This window comes from Salvia splendens, chromosome 10, assembly GCF_004379255.2.
Source record: "Salvia splendens isolate huo1 chromosome 10, SspV2, whole genome shotgun sequence".
Classification (NCBI taxonomy): Eukaryota; Viridiplantae; Streptophyta; class Magnoliopsida; order Lamiales; family Lamiaceae; genus Salvia; species Salvia splendens.
Window position 1 is genome coordinate 25,484,120 of NC_056041.1, and position 24,542 is coordinate 25,508,661.

Consider the following 24,542-nt stretch of genomic DNA (forward strand, 5'->3'; position numbering starts at 1 on the left):
AGAGGTACTTTCGTGGAATTTGGCCATAATCTAAGGTCATGTTATAATAACCAGATTGTGCATGTATTTATAGATTATAGGTTCATGGAAGTTTTGAGATTCCATTTCATTTTTTGGGTAATGAGATTCTTAACCATTATCAATTCACTTAATATTCCATTCATTCCATAGTAAAGTGGAGTCATTTTGACATTTTGGTACGTTCCATAGCAGTGAAGTCATTTTCTTTTTTTAATAAAAGTTAACACATTTCTTCTCAATTATTTTACTCTCTCTTATTTCATTTTCTCATCATCTCTATGCCTTTTTCATTTTCTATTTTATTCTCTCTACTACTGCGCGAAACGAAGGGAGTAGTTATTAAATGACTTCAATGCACTAATTTCTTTCATTGCAGTGTTATTCTACATAGGAACGTAATGAAATAAGTATTTCAGATTGCCGATATACATAGCAGTCCAGGGGCGGACCTAAAGCCATTAATAAAATTGTATTTTAAGTTTTTTTCTTTTATAAATTTTTATATTTTATCCAAATTTAAGGCAAATTATTATGTAAAAGCCCTTACAAATAATCTAAAACACTCAAAAATATAGTTGAACCGTAGACCTCTTAGTTAATAACCAATCAACTAGACGTCACCACGGTTCGGGAACCGGCGGTTCACGGTTCGGAACCGCCAGTTCCGGTTCAAGAAAAGCATGAACCTGAACCGGCCCGGCCAAGCTTGGACGGTTCCGGTTCCTGAACCGCCGGAACCGCCGGTGCATATCCGGTTCCGGGCAGGTTCGGCGGTTCATGTTAATTTAATTTTTTTTTACATTGTAATTTAAGTAAAAAATGTAAATATACTTGCATAAATAAAATTAGAATAAAGCGATGTACAAATGCAATTTTATTGATACAAATTGCAACTTCAAAATTACAAATTATAACTTTAAAATTGTAAATTACAACTTTAAAATTGCAAATTACAACTTTAAAATTACAAATTACAACTTAAAATTTACAAATTACAACTTTAAAATTACAAATTACAACTTAAAATTTAAAAATTACAACTTAAAAATTATAAATTACAAAAGACTTAAAGTCTTGATTACAATTTACAAATTACATATTCGAAACAAAGGGGAGAAAAAAGAAATAAAGGAAAAGGACTTGAGCTCAACTTAAATTTAAAATTTAAGTTGAGATGCCTACGTATCCCCAATGCTCAATTGCATTTTGGAATCAAAGTCCACGTAGTTGTCTTACCTTGCTTACCTATTTGGCTTGATCGGAGGAATTGACGCCTACTCTTCTTCGTCGGGGAAGTATTCTTGGTCGGGTTATACTACCTGATTGTCCCAATCCGGTTCTTGGTCTCTAATTTCGGCGGAGCACCAATCATCAAGTAACATGGTGGCTTCCACGTTTTGCCCGGTGAGTCTACTTCTTCTGTCGTCCAAGACGTTGCCTCCAACACTAAAGGCGGACTCGACGGCGACAGTGAAAGCCGGAACCGAAAAGATCTCCTTGGCCATTGATGCAAGGATGGGAAAATCTTTCTCCTGTGATCCCCACCAATCTAGGACGTTGATTTGTTAGGGAACGAGACCTCCTTCTTCCTCATTGAATGAAAAGTGTGAGTCAAAATATAAATCTAACTCACTTGCCGAATTTGCCGTCCTTCCTCCGCTGCTGAAGCCGTATAGGTCCGCCAATTGGGATTGGGCGTCGGGGTCATCAACTTGGAAGAAGCCAAAGTTAGGTGTTTGACGGGGGGGGGGGGGGTCTAGGTCTCACTTGGTGGGTACTGTTGTACTTGGCTTCGTAATCGTGAAAGAAAGCCTGCAAGTCGAACTCAAAACTTCTTTGGAGGGTTGGGAGGTGGGGGAGGTTTATTTGGAATGTTTGGGCTAGGTTTATGTAGTTGTCGTCGTCCTTGTCATTTTGCAAAGCTCGGAGTGGTTCAAGATCAATAGAAGCCAAATTGTTGTAATAAAATTCTAAAATTTTTAAAGTACCAACTAGTTTCCACTTTGGATCCAAAACTTTGGCAAACAAAAAAACCGTTGGGATCTCATTGAAATACTTGAGCCATTTTTCAACCATGTAATATAAAACACACATGAACTCAAGATTGTTTGTGGAATTTTTCATTGCAGTTTTAAAACCAAGTGATATGTACATGCAATGTTCTAAAACACGAACGGATGTGCAATAATACACACCCGATAACTCAACGGTGGCATTTCGAAAACCTTTGAATAATTTAAATAAGCTCATGCTTTGATCCCACCAAGAAGAGGTTAGATATAAATCATCAACAGAGAAAGTTCTATAAAAATCAACCAAATATTCTATATGCTCTAATGTAGAATGCAACATAGCATATGTAGAGTTCCATCTAGTAGACACATCTAAAGTAAAAGTTGTGTACCTTATTTTCTTCGAGTGACAATACTTCTTCCACGCCTTGCCAATTTGAGAATATCTTCCAATTCAAAAGCGAGATAAAACTCATGTGGGAAACATCTACACCATGTAACTCCAGGTTGAAGATGTCATGATACATATTTTTCTATTAATTAATTTGTATTTACTGAGTATTATAAGCCATCCAATATTTAAAAGAGTAAAGATCAAAAGTGGTCATAAACATATGCCGTTTTTATGATTTTGGTCCTAGACATTACGTTTTGAATTATTGCATCCTACACATTTGAAATCACGCTAGAATTAGTCAAAAATGGACGGCGCCGTGAAAACAAACGGTGAACGGCTGTTTAGCCGTCATTTAAGCATTTTAATTAAAATATTTAATTATTTCAAAATAAAAATTATTAATTTAAAAAAAAGTAAATTATCACTTTTATTTCTCGATTCATCTTCTTCCTTCTTCCTCTTTCAGGCACACCACAATGAAGTAAATTAGCTTTTTTATATCGTATCCTTCCATTGATAAAACTTTATAAAAGTGATAATTGAAATAAAAATTAATAAATTAAAATAACAGCAAAAGATTAAAAAAAATCTATTGTTAATCTAAATATGGACTTATTTGAATATTTAATTATCATCCAAAGTTTTGTATCCAAATTAAATTTATAATTAAATAAAAAATTAACTATTTTATTTGAGAAATTAATTAGTTCCTAATCAATTTAAATTCATAGTGAAATATATATTTAAGAAATAAAAGATCGGGTCTCCTAATTCTGTTATATAATTTCAGTTGCAATTCTATATATAATTTCTAATTTCAATTTAGATTAGTTTTTTGATATATTTGAAAAAAATGGAATACAAACATTATTAAACTAACTTTTATGTAATTAAAAACGAAATTATCAAAGGAAAAAAAAAACTATGTAAATGTTATTTTGAAATCCTAAAAACTTAAATCCCATCTAATGAATGCGTACCGTACCACTCTCATCTATTTTAAAATTTGACAACTGTAGCTCTCCCATCCATCTCCCCCCTTTCAAATACTCCATCTACTAACTTATTTTGTAGAGTCCAACGATCATCTCTCCGGCGAAAATCGGCACCACCACCGTCGCGGTGGCCGCCGCTGATTCTCTCCCTCTCTCAATTTCACTCTCTTTCCCTCTCTATTCTCACAATTCCCAAATTAGGATGCATCTCTCTTTCTCCCAAAAACCAGACTCTCATCTCCGGCGAAACTCGTCTCCAGCATATAACCGCCGCAACTTCTCTCTCTCACTCACCCTGCTCCGACCTCCACCTCCTCTCAGATTATGCGAAATTTCTCTTTAAAATTACCTAGAAACCCTACATGAAAAAGCGGTGCCTCTATCTCCCTCTCCATCCCCCTATTTCTCTCTCAATTGGCGGAATCGACTCGTGTTTTCCCCACACCAAGAGTCATAGCCCTCGCAGATTTCACGCCGCTGGCCTGCTCGCCCGGAGAAGAAAGCCGAGGACGTGAGTGTCTCGGAGTTTGGTCCCCGCCGCGGCTGCTACTCGCCATCATCAGACGCCGTCGTCTCCTGCAGCAGGTCGCTGGTCCGGATTCGTGGGCAGCGTCGGCCGCCGCCAGCTACGCGAACCCGTCGCCTTCCGCCCTTCCGTCGTGGGTCTTTTCTCCTTCTCCTTTTTCTTCGCATCTTTCTCCCTAATTGAATTGTAAATTGAATTGAAGTATCGTGGTTTGTTCTGTGTTGGTACATATAGGGATTTTTCTAGTTTGGAAGAGTGTCTTGTACGCTATGGCTATGACTATACTACTACAAGGCTTCAGCGTTTTATTACTTGAACACCATTAACTGTGAATATACTACTCCCTCCGTCCAGTTAAGATGACCCCTTTCGTTTTTTGCACATGTTTTGTAAAAATCGTAATAAATAGTTAAAGGGGGAAAGTAAATTAAGAGAGAGAATAATATAGAAGAGACTCATTTCCTCATTTGGTTTTTGTCATTGCAAAGAGATACAAATGAGTTTAAGCTATTTGTCAATGTATGATGGTTAGTTATTTGTTTTATTTGACGTTTTATGTCTCAAGAGTAAATTGAAATTGGAATGCTATACTATACACATCAATTCTTTTGATTCATCAATTGTTATCATCTTTTCTCAAGGAAATCGTGCATTTTTTTTCTGACCCTACAAATGTGTTCCTTCAGAGGGAAGCTTTACCAACAATCTTTCTACTCCCTCTAGAGAGTTTGTATCTGGCTGGTGCTCGTCTAACATTCTAGTTTGTGAAGAGGATGCACCATTAGAGTATGTATCTGGCTGGTGCTCGTCTAAATTTGAATTCACCCCTGGCAGTGTACCATGTTCATCTTATGCTCATCAGAGAACGTCTTTGTTGATTAAAGTGATTGCAAACCTTCATTGCTTTGTTCCTAATGTATACCAGGGTAAATGATTCAGTAATTTTTGGTTTCAATCAGGGTATGCTGCTTGATAGTAATATTTAACAACTAATAACATTTGTTTCAATCCCAGATGAGAAGGATCTGTTTCTCAACATGTTCATTTGGTTCATAGAGAAGGACTATTAGAAACTGTCAGATGACAAAGTGTCCACAGTTAGCAAGGACTTATGTATGCCTGCTTCTAACTCTTCCCTTGGTTAATCAAGTAGTAGTACATGTCTATATTCTAATACTCAATTGCATGTAGGTTCACTGTTAAGTCATGCAAAGTCTTAGTTCCAGGATTTTTGAATGAAGATGATGTACAACTGCTGAGGTAATTTGAATATATGCCTTCCTTCCATGCTTAAATCGGGTATTGATTATTTCTTCACGTCCTACCTTTCTTATTTTGCAATTTAGATAATGAAACATTCTAGCAGATGATCACAATGCTGCTTCTTTAGCTGCACTTTTTTTTCTCTAATAAACTTGCTTCACTCACCATAGTTATTCATTATGTGCACGAGTGCATTCTGTACTTTATGTAATTTTAAGGCTATCTACGATTGACAATCTTCTTTGTAGGTTATTTGTAAGTTAGTTTGAGTGCCGAATCGTTCGTGCTGCATCGGAAGATCATTTAGTCCATGTAAAACCTCTCTAGCTTAACCTATGGATGTCATTCATCTTTTTCCATAAAATGTTAAGTGCATCTGTTTTTTTTTATATATTTTTTTATCATAATCATATATGTTTTCTTCTTGATAAGATTTTAATGAAGTTTGTTTCTTCTTGCAGGAGCTTGGGAACAGGTGGACTGCAGGAGCAACTAGCTTCCTATATTGAACTCCCGGCCCTGATGAAAAAAAGAGTAGGTACATTTTTTTTGTAAGAGATCATCTCATGTTGTGATGTAGTACTTATTTTCTCTCGTGATGATAAAAGAAAACGAAAGAAATTCTCTTTTTTCTATGATATAAAACGTTTCCTTCCTTTCGCTTAAGATTTGAAAATCATGTTAATACAAACCACGTTTAAATAACACTTATTTTGCTCGGGGTCTTACATGATATGCAAATGATTCACACTGTTTTGTAGGGAATAAGCTTCATAAAAAGGAATTTTAAGGCCACAAAAGGAAGGTAAGGCTGATCTTGTAAAGATGAGAGGGAAGATGGCAGTATATATTTAAAGAAAACAATTTAATCGATCAATCAAAATTGAATGTTGGAAAGTTTCGAAGATGATCTAAATTGACAGAGTATTATGTTTTTTGTTCTGATAAAGATATACTGGTAGAGGTTTGCTTTCAGCATTTTAGTATGTGAGAAGGTACCAGGTTTCCAGCCGGTAGGAAATCCGAGCTTTTATTGTAGTCATCAAATCTTGGTCTTTGAGGATTCTGGTAACTCTACTTCTCATCTTTTTCGGGTGTCATTCAAACTCGTATAATATATTCAACTTGTGATGTTTCCTACTTATACATGAGTGCCTAACTGCTATTTATTCTTATACATGCCTGATATGTTGATTTTATAGAGAATTTAAATGTTTTTTTTGTGATTGATGTTGATTTTATAGAGAATTTAAATGTTTTTTTTATTGACATGTTATGATTAAGAGTAAATTTCCGAGAGGTTGTCCGCAATGGGTCTCTAATATGTGCATCTCCCTAGTTTTTAATGATTTCATACACATCACCAATTGATAAACAACGGATATTAGCTTCATAAATATCCAAAAATTGCCCTAGTACTATGCTACTCTGTACTGAGGATGAAATGCTTCGATGGACAAAGTTTCACCACTTGCTATTTGTGCATGCATGCAAGATTTTCTCTCTATTGATTGTCACTACTTTCACCACTTTTTTATGGGTTATTAGTGTAGACTTCATTTCTCTCAAGGGTTGGTTTGTAAACTTGTTGTTGCTTACTAACTTCTGGAGAACTAGGTTTCCCGTGCTTCAGATAAAGTGACAAGAGTGTTCTTTGGTGCCCGATTTCTTGAGCTAAGGAGAGAGAACTATTCCGGTTTTGAAAAATTAATTGAAAAAGCCATAGGGCCGATCGACTGAATGAGAGCTTTATGAGTTGCAATCTTGTTGATATTGGTGCATAAAAATGATTTAGGCAATAGGAAAAAAAGCCTCATATCCAAATTATCACATGCCTAACCCTACATAAACCCCTAGTGAGCCCGTTTGAGCCCCAAAAGCCTAATTTCTTTGCTGAAAATTTTGAAGTCACTATATTAGCCTAGTTATTATATCCATTTGTTAGCCTATATTTTCTACCCTAGTCACTAAAATTAAAATGCTAGCACATTCTTGGGAGGGTATTTATGGTGGCAAGTAAAAGATGGAAGTCCTGGAACATTCATGAGGTGGTATTCATTCATATTGAGATAGAAAGTGAAAAAAGTTGTGTCTTCAAAGAAAAATCAAATAAAAAGGCAGCCTTTAATGTGTAAAAAAAAGCCAAGGCAAGAAAAAAAAAGGCAGCCTTTCATGTGTAAGAAAAGCCAAGGCTAGAAAAAAAATAAAATAAAAAGGCAGCCTTGCATGTGTAAAAAAAAGCCAAGGCTAGTAAAAAAAATAAAATAAAAAGGCAGCCTTTCATGTGTAAAAAAAAAGCCAAGGCTAGAAAAAAAAATCGAGCAAAAAACAGAAATATGCTCAAAAGAATAAGATGACTTTGCTTATATGGTAGAAAAATCTCAAGTTTGGGGTGTTGAGTTGTCAGAATTTTGCACGCATTGAGTAGAATTTTGCACGCATTGAGTGAGATGTGAAGGATGTTGTGAAGGATTCCTTGATAGATGTGCTAGTATTTTAAGAATGTGATAAGCTACTTAACCAAATATGATCACACCTTTACCATAAGCCCCATTACATCCAAATGAATAAGACCTTTTGATTTATGCATCATATTGACTTGTGAGCGATGAATTTCGCTTGAGTTTGGGAGAAAGATCTTATGTGCTTAAAATAAAGAATAGCCGGAAGAAATTCTCTTTATGAATTAGTGACGATGGTTTGAGACTCCCAAGACATAAATCGAACTTACATTGAAGCATTGGGATGCCTAGCTCTTAGGGAATTAGTTCGTGTACAATTCTTGTTCTAAAGTCTTACCCGAGAGTGAATTCGGGGTCAACCTAATTTCTCTAAATGATTCGTGTGATTTGACGTGACTTGAAGTAGAGGATTATCTAATGTCTTGTAAATGTGCCTAATTGTCTAACTTGATTGAGGGCGAGCAAGACTTATGTTTGGGGGTATTTGATGTGTGTGTGTAATTGTTTAACTTTTTATTATACAATGGATGGAATGGAGGGTAGCGTACTACTGCTCCAGTTCAATTTTGACCACCTCACTACTTATTCCAGTGAGTTGAAGGGTATAAAGCTGCAACCAATATTTGCTTCAATATTCAACCATTTATTTTTATAAACCTAACTTTAGTTCGATATTTAGTGTGTCATTTCATACTAAAGCCATCAATGAAGAACTACTGCAAAATCTTGTCGGTACCTGATACAATTAGGGTTGGACTTGCTTTGTCTAATACTGAAGAACATGATATATTCACTATGCCTGGATGTATGGTTAGTTATTCTCTTCTTTGTACATATATTTACATATAATTTTTTGTTTAGTTGTAGGAAGCGGAATACATACAACAGTTTATTATTTTGATCTCCTTGGAATTCTTCTACATGTTGCACTAAACCTGTAACCCTTTTCTTGGTTGTATGCAGGAAAAACTTTCCATTAGAGTCAGATTACAGAGCAATCATGCTGCTTTGAGGCTACTGAGATAATTCAACATATTCTACTGTTACTTGTAGTCGATTTGAAAGCCTCTCTAAGCATTTAGATTCATTCTTGCAAATGTTATCTCTTGTGCAACTAAGGTGTTTTCCGTGATATTTCCTAGTGCATAAATAGACTAGAAAGTACTTAGTCGATCCGAAGGTCGAGGGTGGTAGGGGGCGACTGAGTTCTTAACATAAAAGGAACGGGTGGAAAGGGTGGAAAATTGAAGGCACAAGTCTATTTATTGATTTTTGAGCTTGCTTTGCTTGATCTTCTGCTTCTTGGTTGTTGCACCTATATTTTTCTACTTATTTAATTCATTCTTTACTACATTTTGCAGATTTAAAATTAACCTGTTAAATATATTACTCCATATTTTTGTGAGTTATACCGTGCCTGACGTTTTTTCTACTTTTTCTAATCCACTGTTTGCTGTCTTACTGCTTTATAAATAATATATACATAGTATCCTATTTTTCTGTCTCATATGCCTGTACAAATATGTGCTATATTAGTGTTTCTTTGATATATAAACCCCCATTGGTTGTCAAATCTTGGCATCTTAATATCTGTTTTTACAGGATAAAATTGCTTGTTTTGACAAATGGATGCTAATTTTATGAAAGTTACTTACAAATGAAAAGGTAAGAGTTTGAGCACCTGCAATAACGTAGACTTGATGATCACCTCCATTCTTATCTTAAATGTTTGTACTATGTAGTCTGGGGACAATCTTATTTGTATTTTGCATGTTATTTGCAAGTATGTGTGTGCTTGTGGGATCTAGTGGCAAATTTCTGAACTTAAACCTAACCAACTAATTTTTTTTAATGGTATTTTGTGAAATGGAATAAAGAGGGCTTCCTAAACTGTAGTTGCTATGTTCACAAGTCACTTAGCACATAGAATGAGTTTGTAAGTTTACCAGCATATTTTTGTCATTTTGATCGTCTAATTGAAAAACTACCACGAACTGTTCAAGTGACTTCATTTCCTCATTTGGTTTTAGTCCTTGCAAAGAGATACAAATGATTAGTAAGCATGTAGGTTCACTGTTTTATCATGTAGAGTCTTTAGTTCCAGGATTTTTGAATGTAGATGATGTACAACTGCTGAGGTAATTTGAATATATGCCTTCCTTCCATGCTGAAATCGGGCATTGATTATTTCTTCATGTCCTATATTTCTTATATTGCAATTTAGATAATGAAACATTCTAGCAGATGGTCACAATGCTGCTTCTTAAAGCTGCACTTTATTTTTTCTTTAATAAACTTGCTTAACTCACCATAGTTATTCATTATGTGCATGATTGCATTCTGTACTTTTTAAAGTACTGCCTGCCTGTTTCGGAAAATCTAAGACTGACAATCTTCTTACTCGGGGTCTTATATGATTTGCAAATAATTCACACTGTTTTTGTAAGAGATCATCTTATGTAACTTTTCTTGTGATGTAGTACTTACCTTTTATAGTGATGATAAAAGAAACAAAAGAAACTCTCTTTTTTCTATGATATTAAACTTTTCCTTCCTTTCGCTTAAGATTTGAAAATCATGTTAAAAACCATGTTTAAATAACACTTAATTTGCTCGGGGTCTTATATGATATGCAAATGATTCACACTGTTTTGTAGGGAATACACTTAATAAAAAAGAATTTTAATACCAGAAAAGGAAGGTAGGAAGGTAAGACTGATCTTGTTAAGATGACAGGAAAGATGGTAGTATATATTTAAAGAAAAAAATTTAATCTATCAATCAAAATTGAATGTTGGAATGTTTCGAAGATGATCTAAATTGGCAGAGCACTATGTTTTTTATTCTGATAAAGATACAATGGTAGAGGTTTGTTTGCAACATTTTGGTACGCGAGAAGGTACCAGGTTTCCAGCAGGTGGGAAATCCTAGCTTTTATTGTAGTCGTCAAATCCTGGGTCTTGTGAATGTGCTTATTTGTCTAACTTGCTTGAGGGCGAGCAAGACTTCTGTTTGCGGGGTATTTGATGTGTGTGGGTAATTTAACTTGTTATTATACAATGGATGGAATGGAGGGTAGCATACTACTGCTCCAGGTCAATTTTGACCACCTTACTATTTATTCCAGGGAGCTGAAGGGTATAAAGCTGCAACCAATATTTGATTCAATATTCAACCATTAATTTTTATAAACCTAACTTTAGTTCGATATTTAGTGTGTCATTTCATACTTAAGCCATTAATGTAGAACTACTGCAAAATCTTTCTGATTCTCTAAACATGTGGATACCTGATAAAATTGGGGTTGGACTTCTTTGTCTAATTCTGAATAACACGATATCTTCACGATACCAGGATGTGTGGTTAGTTATTCTCTTCTTTGTACATACATTTAGATCATTTTTTGTTTAGTTGTAGGATGTGGAATACACATAACAGTTTATTATTTTTGTCACCTTGGAATTCTTCTACAAGTTGCACTAAACCTGTAACCCTCTTTTCTTGACTGTGTATGCAGTAAAGACTTTCTGTTTGAGTCATATTACAGAGCAATCATGCTGCGTTTGAGGCTACAGAGATAATTCAGCATATTCTCGTGTTACTGTTAGTCGATTTGAAGGCCTCTCTAAGCATTTAGATTCATTCTTGCAAATGTTATCTCTTGTGGAACTAAGTTTTTTCCCATGATAGTTCCTAGTACATAAATAGACTAGAAAGTACTTAGTCGATTGAAGGTCGAGGGTAGTAGGGGGCGACTGTGTTCTTAACTTAAAAGAAGCGGGGGGAAAGGGTGGAAAAATGAAGGCACATGTCTACTTATTGATTTTTGATCTTGCTTTGCTTGATCTTCTGTTTCTTGGTTGGTGCGCTTATATTTTTCTGCTTATTTGATTCATTCTTTGCTGCATTTTGCAGCTTTATAATTAATATGTTATATATATATATATGTGCGCGCTATCTTAATTAATTATTTATATTGTGCCTAACATTTTTCTACTTTTTCTAATCCACTATTTGCTATCTTACTACTTTATAATTAATACATACATAGTATCCTATTTTTCTTTGTCTCTTATGCTTGTACATACATGTGCTATATTAGTGTTTCTTTGATATATAAACCCCATTGATTGTCAAATCCTGTCATCTTAATATATGTTTTTACAAGCTCTTTCCCAAGTACTTACTAGACATATTTTGTTTTTAGTTCTTACTTTGGTATTCGATTTGCTTCACTAGCATCTAAAAAAGAAATCATGTGCCTTGGAAGCTAGTTGAGCATTCAATTAGTGTCAAGTAAGATACTTTCTATGAGGTTAGTGTTTCCACTACTGTGGCAGGGTAACCGATCTTTCTCATATTTTAGTTACAATTTATGGAATCTAGACTACTCCGTTTTCTATATATTTGATGGCATTATTTTTTCTGTTGAATTGATCTGTTTGGTTAAGTGCCTGAACAGTTTTTATTGACTTAATATCTCTTATATGCCAGTTAGGTAGTTTTATACATAGTTTACTATGTTTGAGTTTGTTATATTTACATGTCCGTTTGATGATTATGATTGATGCCACAAATTCTGTTTTACTGAGTGAACATGATCCCATATAAATAGTGTAGTAAAATACTGTTCAAACTAACTATGTTAGTTGTAATGTTACCCCGTTCTACAATTTTTAGCTTGCCTATAATGTTTATCCTTTGTGAATGCTTCTTTTCCAGGATCAGTCATTAAGCATCAACGTGCGACTCACCTTATGCTGGGTATTGCTTTACGAGCTGATTTAGATGCTTTGAGGAAGCTTGCAGATTGGGAAGTTTGTCCCTAGTCTCATTGAGTATTACTGATCCAGTTTAGTTTTGACCACCTCAATATTTATTCCAGCGAGTTGAAGGGTATAAAGCTGCAACCAATATTTGCTTCAATAGTCAAACATATATTTATTAAACCTAACTTTAGTTCGATATTAAGTGTGTCATTCATACTAAAGCTGAAGAACTACTGCAAAATCTTTCTGATGCTCACACTTGTCGATACACGATAAAATTGGAGTTGGTCTTTTGTCTAATTCTGAAAAACACGATATCTTCACGATACCAGGATGTGTGGTTATTATTCTCTTCTTTGTACATACATTTAGGTATAATTTTTTGTTTAGTTGTAGGAAGTGGAATACATACAACAGTTTATTATTTTTGTGTCCTTGGAATTCTTCTGCCTGTTGCACTGAACCTGTAACCCTTTTCTTGGCTGTATGCAGGAAAGAATTTCTGTTTGATTTAGATTACTGAGCTGTGTGCCAATTCTGTTGCGTTTGAAGCTACTGATATAATTTAGCATATTCTCGTGTCACTCTTAGTCGATTTGAAGGCCTCTCTAAGCATTTAGATTCATTCTATTTGAAGGCCTCTCTAAGCATTTAGTTTCATTCTTTCAAATGTTATCTCTTGTGCAACTAAGGTGTTTTCTGTGATAGTTCCTAGTGCATAAATAGAGTAGAATGTACTTAGTCGATCTGAAAGTCGGGGGTGGTAGGTGGCGACTGAGTTTTTAAATTATAAGAAACGGGGGGAAGGTGTGGCATACAACAGTTAATTATTTTGATCTCCTTGGAATTCTTCTACATGTTGCACTAAACCTGTAACCCTTTTCTTGGTTGTATGCAGGAAAAACTTTCCATTTGAGTCATATTACACAGCAATCATGCTGCTTTGAGGCTACTGAGATAATTCAGCATATTCTACTGTTACTTGTAGTCGATTTGAAGGTCTCTCTAAGCATTTAGATTCATTCTTGCAAATGTTATCTCTTGTGCAACTAAGGTGTTTTCCGTGATAGTTCCTAGTGCATAAATAGACTAGAAAGTACTTAGTCGATCCGAAGGTCGAGGGTGGTAGGGGACGACTGCATTCTTAACATAAAAGGAACGGGTGGAAAGGGTGGAAAATTGAAGGCACAAGTCTATTTATTGATTTTTGAGCTTGCTTTGCTTGATCTTCTGCTTCTTGGTTGTTGCACCTATATTTTTCTACTTATTTAATTCATTCTTTGCTACATTTTGCAGATTTAAAATTAACCTGTTAAATATATTATATTTTTGTGAGTTATACCGTGCCTGACGTTTTTCTACTTTTTCTAATCCACTGTTTGCTGTCTTACTGCTTTATAAATAATATATACATAGTATCCTATTTTTCTGTCTCATATGCCTGTACAAATATGTGCTATATTAGTGTTTCTTTGATATATAAACCCCATTGCTTGTCAAATCTTGGCATCTTAATATCTGTTTTTACAGGATAAAATTGCTTGTTTTAACAAATGGATGCTAATTTTATGAAAGTTACTTTCAAATGAAAAGGTAAGAGTTTGAGCACCTGCAATAACTTAGACTTGATGATCACCTCAATGCTTATCTTATCTTAAATGTTTGTACTATGTAGTCTGGGGACTATCTTATTTGTATTTTGCATGTTATTTGCAAGTATGTGTGTGCTTGTGGATCTAGTGGCAAATTTCTGAACTTAAACCTAACCAACTAATTTTTTTTAATGGTATTTTGTGAAATGGAATAAAGAGGGCTTCCTAAACTGTAGTTGCTATGTTCACAAGTCACTTAGCACATAGAATGAGTTTGTAAGTTTACCAGCATATTTTTGTCATTTTGATCGTCTAATTGAAAAACTACCACGAACTGTTCAAGTGACTTCATTTCCTCATTTGGTTTTTGTCATTGCAAAGAGACAAATGACTAGTAAGAAGAGTTTAAGCTATTTGTCAATGTATGATGGTCAGTTATTTGTTTTATTTGACGTTTTATGTCTCAAGAGTAAATGGAAATTGGTATGCTATACTATACACATCAATTATTTTGATTCATCAATTGTTATAATCTTTTCTCAAGGAAATCATGCATTTTTTGTTCTGACCCTACAACTGTGTTCCTTCAGAAAGAAGCTTTAGCAGCAATCTCTCTACTCCCTCATGGAGAGTTTGTATCTGGCTAGTGCTCGTCTAACGTTCTAGTTTGTGATGAGGATGCACCATTAAAGTATGTATTATCTGCATCCTCATTAATTCTTATTTCACCAAATTAGTCAGTTACAACTATTGCATGGGTCTTAAACACCTTAAGTCGTCAATGTATATAGACATATAAATTTGAATTCACCCCATGCAGTGTACCTCATTCATCTTATGCTCATCAGAGAACGTCGTTGTTGATTAAAGTGATTGCAAACCTTCATTGCTTTGTTCCCCAGGTTAAATGATTTAGTAATTTTCCATTTCAATCAGGGTATGCTGCTTTATAGTAATATTTAACAACTAATAACATTTTGTCCTTTTGGTTTCAGATTGCACGCCCACCATTTTCTCTGATCGGACCCAACATCATATTTTCTCGATTAGCAATTCCCTCTTCGATCCCGCTGCAACAGAGACCACCAAGTTCTCTGAGTTCACTCCTGATTACATGAAACCTACAATGCAGTCACTCAGTGGTGCTTTGCTGTCAATACAATCAACCTCATCGGATTTACTACGGTCTTCTAGATCAACCTCAGCAACTAAATTATCAGGTTTAACTGTGCTACTCTCTCTCACTGTGCGCTTTATGGATTACATTACATTGGGACTGGTTTTACAACTATGAGAAGAGAAACTACCATAGAGGTGATTGGATGTAGCTGTCTTATAAATTTTAAGTCCCTGTTTTCACTTTATTTTGATCCTTTTGGTTTTCCCATGCTTTTACTATGAGGATTTTCTTCCTTGTTACGAGTTAGCAATTACAAGTTCTATTAATAGCACATTTAACTTTATCCCACTAGTTAACTACAATCTCACACTTCTGATTTCTTTCTTAATTCTTCCCGGTTACTTTCTCGTTTTCCTTTCCCCTTTTGTTTCTTTATTATTTGTTTTCTTCCCTGTGACATATTTATTAATTAAGGACGAGTGGTGCAATGGAGGAGTTCTGATTCTGGTTCAGGCCGTTATAAACTTAGAGTTATCGTCTATGAAAATATTTCCTCATACATGGTTGCTATCTCCCACCTAAAATCTAATGCTTTATCTATTGTGAGTGCACTTTACAATTAATATAAGTTGATATATGTCTTTAAATCTTACAACTGTTGGTAAAGTTAGCACACCTTAAAATTTTTATGTGCTTGTACTTGTGCTTGGTGGTGTTGTAAGAACAGACCCTTAATTCTTTAAAGTAAGTGAATTTTTCTGCTGCAGCTTTTGCAACTCTGTGAAGCTGAAAGTGTATCATACCTGGATGAGGTGGAGCAACTCAGGATATGGCACACTCTGTTGGACTTGAGGTATTGGTTTCTAAAATCAAAGCATCATGCAGTTTTTGTCATAACTGTAGAGAGATAAATGTTAATTGCAATTATACTAGAAAAAGATTTCCCAGACCCTTTAGATCTATTGTTACAATTACATTAAAAAAAACAAGTTTTGTGCTCTGAAAATAAACCGAATTATTTTCCAACTTTTTATTGTGATTTTTAACTACTTATTAGTAATGTCTTGTACTTGTTCTTGGTGTGGTTGTATGAACAGACCCTTAATTCTTTAAAGTAAGTGTGATTTTTACTATTGCAGCTTTTGCAACTGTGTGAAGCTGAAAGTGTATCATACCTGGATGAGTTGGCCAGCAACACAACAACTCAAGATATGGCAAAGTCTGTTAGCTCGAGGTAACCCTTGCCTGCAATACATATGAACAGTTCTCATTTTATTAATTTTGTCTTACTTGGTGCTATCATGGTCATCTGTTTTGTATAGGTTCTTGCATTGCTGAAAAAAGCTTGGTATAGATTCAAGACAGATAAATACTCCCTCCAAGGCAAGTTACCGGAAGGGGCAACTGGAGCTTAATACAAAGCTCTTGGCAGATGTCGTCTCAGATGCTTCAAATTATCTGTCATTCATCATGAAGTGTGTTTATAGTGTTTGTATTTTCTGTATGTATTTTGTGTAGTGTGTAGTGTGTAATGTTTTTTGTTGTATGTATCTGTAAAGTGTGTGTATTTGTGCAGTGCAAGCAATGTGTGTATTTTGTGTATAGTGTATGTAGTGTAGTGTGTTTTGTTGTGTGAGGACACTATGTGTATTTTGATTATAGTGTGTGAATTTTACGTGTAGTGTATTTTGTGTATAGTGTGTGAATTTTATGTGCTGTATAGTATGTTTAGGAATACTTTGTGTAGTGTATGTATACTTTGTGTGAATTGTGTGTGCAGTGCATGTATATTGCGTGTATAGTGTACATTGAGTATGTTTTGTGTGTTATTTTCTATTAGCGTGTTCAGTTTGTTTATTGTGTATGAGTGTATATTTTGTGTATAGTTTTAGTATTATGTACAATTTATGTAGTGTGCATCTATGTTTGCAACGCATGTATTTTATTTATATGTGTGTGTGCAGTGCATGAATTTTGTGTATAGTGTATGAATTATGTCTATAATGTCTTGCGTGTGTATGGTCTGTATAGAATGTATGTTGCATAGTGTGTGTTTTTATGTGTAGTAAGCAGCATGTGCGTTGTATGTATATTGTGCGTGGTGTATATACTTTATGTGCAATTTGAACTTTGTGTTATTATATAGTACGTATATAGTACGCAATGTGTATGAAGTGTGTTATTTTTTTAATGCGTGGTATGTTCATTTTATGTAGATGTAGCGTGTATGTGTGTTTTATTTATATTGTCTTTGTGTATTTTATTTATACCGTGGTTAATGTTTGTAGTATGTGTGACATTGGTATAAATTGTGTTTTTATGTGTGCATTGTATAGTGTATAAAAAGTGTATTTTGTCTATATATTGTGTGTAAAGTGTGTTATTTTCTTGTGTACTGTGTTTAGTGAGTTTATTTTGTAAATTGTGTACTAGTGTGTATTTTGTGTATAATGCGTGTGGTATGTGAAGTTCAAGTGTGTAGTGTATTTTATTTATTTGTGTGTGTTTTATCGTCCATTTAGTGTTTGTGTATTTTATATATATATTGTGTTTGTGTATTTTATTTATACTATGTTTAATGTTTATAGTATGTGGTATGTATGTATAAATTGTGTATTTTATATGTATAATTGTTGTATAGTGTATATAAATATGTGCGGCGTATGAGTGGTGTTTTTATAATGTTTGTATTCTCTATATTTATTTTATGTATAGCGTGTATGTGTAGTGATTGTTTAATATGTATGTGTATAAAGTGTGCGTATTTGAGTGTTGTATATACTTTGTACTTTGTGCTATGATGTATTGTATGTATAAAATGCACAGTGCTTGTTAATTTTTTTTTATATTATGTAGTATGGTTATTTGTGTATAGTGTGTGCATGTGTGTTTTATTTATTGCGTTTGTGATTTATCTATAACTTGTTTAATGTTTGTAGTATGAAACATGTATGTATAAATTGTGTATTTATTTATGCATTTGTTGTGTAGTATATAAACAGTGTAATTTATGTATGTATTTTTAGTGTGTGTGCTATGTGTGTGTGTGTAGAGCATGTGCTATGTGTGCGTGTGTGTTTTATTTATTCTGTTTGTGTATTTTTTTATACCGTGTTTAATATTTGTAGTATGTAACACGTATGTGTAAATTGTGTATTTTATTTTTGCATTTGTTGGGTAGTGTATAAATAGTGTATTTTATGTATGTATGTGTAGTGTGCGCGCTATGTGTGTATGTATGTATGTTGTGCAAGTGTTTTGTATATTTTATTTATAGTGTGTGTAATGTTTGTAGTATGTGCCGCGTATGGGTAGTGTGTTCAGAATATTTGTATTTAGTATGTGTATTGTGTATAGTATGTATAATGTGTATTGTGTATTTTGTCTATACTATGTACTAGTGTGTATTTTGTATATAATGCGTGTAGTATGTGTAGTCCATTTAGTGTGTAGTCTATTTTATTTATATTGTGTTTGTGTATTAATACTATGTTTAATGTTTATAGTATGTGTGGCACGTATTTATAAATTGCATATTTTATATTTACATTTATTGTGTGGTACATAAATAATGTATTTGTGTTCGTCATTGTAGTGTGTGCAATATATTTATGTACTTTTGTAGTACATGTGTTTTACGTATGTTTGTGTATTTTATTATAATGCGTTTAATGTTTGTAGTATTTACCGCGTATGTATACTGAGTGTAGCGGTTTTATAAGATTTGTATTTTCTGTATGTATTTTATGTATAGTGTGCGTATTTGTGTGGCGTATAAACTTTGTGTGTAATGTGCAGTGTGTGCTATATGATGTTGTGCTATGATGTATATGTATATAGTGTGCAGTGTGTGTCTTTTTTTTATAGTGTAGTATGTTTATTTGTGTACAGTGTGTGTCTTTTATTTATATTGTGCTTATGTATTTTATTTATACCGTGTTTAATGTTAGTAGTAAGGATCATGTATGTAAAATTGTGTACTTTATTTGTGTATTTGTTGTATAGTGTATAAATAGTGTATTTTGTGTTAGTATTTATAGTGTGTTCTACGTGTATGTTGTGCATGTGTTTTGAGTAATTTATTTATATAAATAATGTATTTTGTGTTCGTCATTGTAGTGTGTGCAGTGTGTTTATGTATTTTTGCAGTACACGTGTTTTACGTATGTTTGTGTATTTTATTTATAGTGTGTTTAATGTTTGTAGTATTTTCCACGTATGTATACTAAGTGTAGTGGTTTTATAAGATTTGTATTTTCTGTATAGTGTGCGTATTTGTGTAGTGTATAAACTTTATGTGCAATGTGCAGTGTGTGATATGATGTATAGTGTTTATATAGTGTGCAGTGTGTGTCGTTTTTTATGGTGTGTAGTATGTTTATTTGTGTATAGTGTGTGTGTTTTATTTATATTTTGTTTGTGTATTTTATTTATACCGTGTTTAATGTTTGTAGTATGGATCATGTATGTAAAATTGTGTACTTTATTTGTGCATTTGTTGTATAGCGTATAGATAGTGTATTTTATGTTAGTATTCATAGTGTGTGCTATGTGTATGTTGTGCATGTGTTTGGAATAATTTATTTATAGATTGTGCAATGTATGTAGTATGTGTCGTGTATGTATGATATGTTTGTAGTATTTGTATTCACTCCCTCCGTTCTATAGTAATGGAAGCGTTTCTTTCCGGCACGGAGATTAAGAAAAATTGTGTTAGGTGAGTTAAGTAAATGTAGAATAAAGTGGAAAATGAAAAAGCTAGAATGATGAAGAGAGAAAAAAGTAAGAGAGAGTAAAGCAGGTGTGGAAAAATGTATTTACTTTTATTAAAAAGGAAATGACTCTATTACTATAGAACGTACCAAAATGACTATTACTATGGAATAGATGGAGTAGTATTTTGTGTACAGTGTGTAGTGGTTGGTTTATACGTATGTGTTTAAAGTATGTATTTGTGTAGCGTTGGTAGTGTATGTATATTGTGTATATTGTGTTTAGTGCAGTGTGTATATTGTGTATTTTGTGTGGGCAGTGTGTGTATTTTGTCTATATTGTGAGTAATGTCTGTTTATTTTGTGAATTGTATACTAGTGTGTATTTTGTATATTATGTGTATAAGTGCAGTCCATTTAATGTGTAGTGTATTTTACTTATACTATGTATACTAAATGTAGTGTGTTGTAGTTATTGTGTACTTTGTGTGGGTAGTGTGTGTATTTTGTCTATACGGGGTGCGTAATGTATGTTATTTGTAGTGTGTTTAGTATGTGTATTTCATGTATAATGTGTGTAGTATGTGCAATCCATTTAGTAATTGTATATTTTATTTATATCGTGTTTGTGTGTTTTATTTATATTGTGTTTAATATTTGTAAACAGTATGTGCCACGTATGTATACTAAGTCTAGTGTATTTATCATATTTGTATAGTATGTGCCACGTATGTATAAAATGTATGTATATTGTGTAGGTAGTGAATACTGTCTAATTTTTTTGAATTCTCCAGTATATACATTTTGTGTGCTGTGCGTGGTGTATACTTTGTGTGCAATGTGAAAAGTGTGCTATGATGTATATTATGTATATAGTGCGCAATATGTACTGAGTAAAGTGTGTATAGTGTGGGTATTGGGTATTTCGTGGGGGCAGTGTGTTTATTTTGTTTATACTATGTAAAATGTGTTTATTTTGTGTATTGCGTACTTGCGTGTATTTTGTGTATATGCAGTCCATTTAATGTGTAGTGTATTTTATTTATATTGTATTTGATATTTTAGTAGTATGTACCACGTATGTATAAATTATGTGTTTTATGTGTATATTTGTTGTATAATATATCAATTGTGTGTTTTACGTGTATATTTGTGTATAATATATAAATTGTGTATTTTGTGTTAGTATTTGTAGTGTGTGCAATATATTTATGTATGTTTGCACATGTGTTGTGTTTTTTTATTTATAGTGTGTTGAGAGAGCGTAGTGATGACATGTTTAGTCATGTTGATTCCCGATGTCAGACATCTGTTTGGATTCACCAGTATGCAGATATGTCGTTTTAGATAATTCTTATTCTTATATTATTATCATGTCTTATGGTTGCAATTATATACATATGTGTTGCGTCCATTGAGACACCAAGATTATTGGTATGAACCTGAATGGACATTGCAATGTTCGCCAGCACAGCTACTTCCTCGTTCACGTGGTCGGTACAGAAGAGGCAGAATTCGCAACCAAATGGATGAGTGCGAAGAAGATGAGCCAAGAGCTCCTCCTTGATGCCGCCTTTGTGGAGAGACCAGCCACAATAGAAGAAATTGCACTAGAGGACGTGTTGTGTAGTCATATTATGTTTGAGAATCGTGTTTATGACTTGACTTATTATGTTTGAGAATTGTGTTTAACACTTGACCTATTATGTTTGAGAATAGTATTTAACACTTGATTTATTACGTTTGAGAATTGTGTTTAACACTTGACTTATTATGTTTGAGAATTGTATTTAACACTTAATTTATTATGTTTGAGAATTGTGTTTAACACTTAGACTTATTGTGTTTAACCATTGACTTATTATGTTTGAGAATTGTGTTTAACACTTGACTTATTTTTCTTAATTTTGAATAACAATAGTCATTTAATATATACTATACTCAAGTTTACTAGGAAATAGTAATATAACTTTACATGTATAACAATTAATGGATACGATGTGAACAATATATTTGTTCCCAATTTGAATTAATATTTTAATATTTTTTTATTGAGTTTTTAATTTGTTTTAGTACTTTTTATTTAAAATAAGAGTTGAATTAACAACTAGAGTTTTGAGTATAGATGAGATCGGGTTTTCCATGTTTAGTTGGGCTTTTTTACCTTTTAGATTGATCGATTTGATAAAAAAACCTATTATTTTGTATTATACTCCCTCCGTCCATGAAAAATAGGGTTATTCTATTTTTATCCTTTATTTTGGAAATGATAATAAATAGTTAAAATGGATAGAAAGAAAAATAAGAGAGAGAATAATATAGAGAAGTCTCTTGTCTATATTATTTTCTGTCTTACTTTTCTTTCTCTCCACTTTAACTATGTATTATTTTTTTTTAAATGAGGGATAAAAATAGAATAGCCCTGTTTTTCGTGGACGAAGGGAGTAATTGATTCATGCAAATTAAGTATTGATACACTTTATGGAAATGAAAGATTAGATCCAAAGTCATTTATTTCAGTTCTTTTGTATGTCATGTATAGTCTATAAACATTTGATATGCAACATTTTTCAAAAATGCAGTGTTCGTAGTACAATCAGGAGCATGTGATGAAAAATTTCAAAAAGCAAAAGTTTTGTTAGATTCAAATAAATAACACATATAGACCAATGGTTGTAAATATAATAGAGTGAACTTCATAAATGGTGTCTGATCTTTCACTTTTGCACATAAATGATATCTGATCTTTATTTTATATCATTTATGGTACCTGATGTAATTTTCACCCCAAAATGCCCTCTAAACAAATACATTTTCCCATTTGTGTCATTGAGGATATTTTGGTCATACACAAAACTAGTCCCAAAAGTGATATCTTCTCTCATTCTATTCACTCTTTATACTATTATTATTAATCAATATTAATATTATTATTGTGATGTTATAAATTAATAATTTATTTAATTTTAGTATCTTTCAAATATACTTAATTAAAATTATAGTTATAATTATATTTATTTATTATTATTATAATATTACTGTTATAATACTAAAAACTAGTATTAATTAATAAACAATTAAGTATAGTTACTTAAATTATGAATATATAATATTGTAATAATAACTATTATTATTATTATTTTATATCAAATGAATAAGTAATCAATATAACCATAATAAAAATTTAAAATTGTGAATTGTATTCATAATGATATAAACAGTTGATTATTTTTAGTTAGGTGTTTCAACCCTAAAATGGGTATAAAGAAATTTAATTAAAAATATTCAATTGATTTAATTTGTTTAAATAATTAACTTAAATAGGTGATTTATTCTTGATATATATTACAAATGCAATTAGATGTATATATAAAATATAAAAAAGAAAGAAGAAAAAGAAGAGAAAAGAAAAAAGAGGAAACATAAACTAAAGAGAAAAAGAAAGGAAGATATAATACTATAAAGAAAGAAAGAAGAAGAAACAGAAGAAGAAACTAAAGAATAAAAAAAGAAATAAGAAGAAATCATATATTTGGTACTATTTAATTGAAATTTCCAAAAATATCATCCATAACCAAAAAAATCACATATTTGGTTCTTAGGGTTATTTTTATCACAGGGTACCGAAAACGATATGAAATAAAGATCAGATATCATTTATGTGCGAAAGTGAAAGATCAGGTACCATTTATATAGTTCACTCAATATAATAAGCTATCGATGAGAGAAAAATGCAAAAAACTATCTTTTGTAATACTTAAAAAAAGCATACACAAATTATAATTTTATGCAAATTTTTGTTGAAGTATAAATTAACAAAATTCTTGAAGTATATTATGCATGATTTGAATGACTTGAAATATTATATTTTTCATTTTAGAAGGTTTACTTGAGCACGAGATTTAAGAAAATGTTATTAAAAGAGTTAGTGGAAAGAGAAAGTAAAGTATGAAAAAGAATAAAATAGAAAAGTGAAAAGATAATGAGAAAATAAAGTAATAGAGGAAAAATGAAAATGACTCAAATGGAATATCTAAAAAGGGAATATGCGACTTTAATTTTTTTTAAAAAGTTTCGACAGAGTTTACCCTATTTATTAATCAAACCACCCGTAATAAAACCATATAAACTAAGTACAAACACATCGCACAAAAAAAATAAAACACAAAACAAAAAAATCCAACAACATAATCACGACGACTTGTTGAATGTTGAATGTTGAATGTAAGCCATATTCTCAATTGCCCAATTCTTCCTCGATTTTCCACGACAATTTGTTTTGAAATGATCTTCATTGAAACCCCAATCACGCATTTCTGGATAGAAAGGAGTGTTAGGATTGGTATACTGAAAAGCATATTTCGAGCATGTTGCACGGATAGAATTGCTTGTATACAATAAACTCTACAATCCACTTTTAACTCAAGGCGAGAAGAATTAATTTTATTGCATTGATGTTTGCTTGTGCATTTATAAGATGTATCTCAAACATTTAAATGTATAAGAAGTAAATAAGTCTAAATCTTCTACATAGTAGACTGGTCGTGAACGATGTTCACAGAAGGTGACGCAGTTGGTCCTTTGTAGAAGAGAAATAGAATTTCACAACCCAGATAGACTTTGGCTACCTATCGTGAAAGGTTGCAGTGTCAGTCCGCATGTTTCCTTACCTT

General features: G+C 32.7%; 2 long non-coding RNA genes across 5 annotated transcripts; both read left to right on the plus strand.

Annotated features, from left to right (window-relative positions):
• Positions 1-3,229: 3,229 nt before the first annotated feature.
• Positions 3,230-7,396, plus strand: LOC121750175. Of its 4 annotated transcripts, XR_006039828.1 has the most exons (8): positions 3,231-4,084; positions 4,638-4,737; positions 4,786-4,877; positions 4,966-5,064; positions 5,143-5,211; positions 5,463-5,526; positions 5,676-5,748; positions 5,976-7,396. It is a non-coding gene; the product is annotated as an uncharacterized LOC121750175 (long non-coding RNA). The 4 variants fall into 4 exon arrangements; XR_006039827.1 differs by having other exon boundaries at positions 3,230-4,084; positions 4,638-4,877; positions 5,463-5,579; XR_006039826.1 differs by having other exon boundaries at positions 4,638-4,877; positions 5,676-5,752.
• A 3,860-nt stretch (positions 7,397-11,256) lies between these two features.
• Positions 11,257-16,678, plus strand: LOC121750176. Its single transcript, XR_006039829.1, has 10 exons — positions 11,257-11,279; positions 12,399-12,572; positions 13,344-13,444; positions 13,976-14,038; positions 14,628-14,728; positions 14,858-14,939; positions 15,033-15,257; positions 15,925-16,010; positions 16,297-16,391; positions 16,480-16,678. It is a non-coding gene; the product is annotated as an uncharacterized LOC121750176 (long non-coding RNA).
• Positions 16,679-24,542: the final 7,864 nt, after the last annotated feature.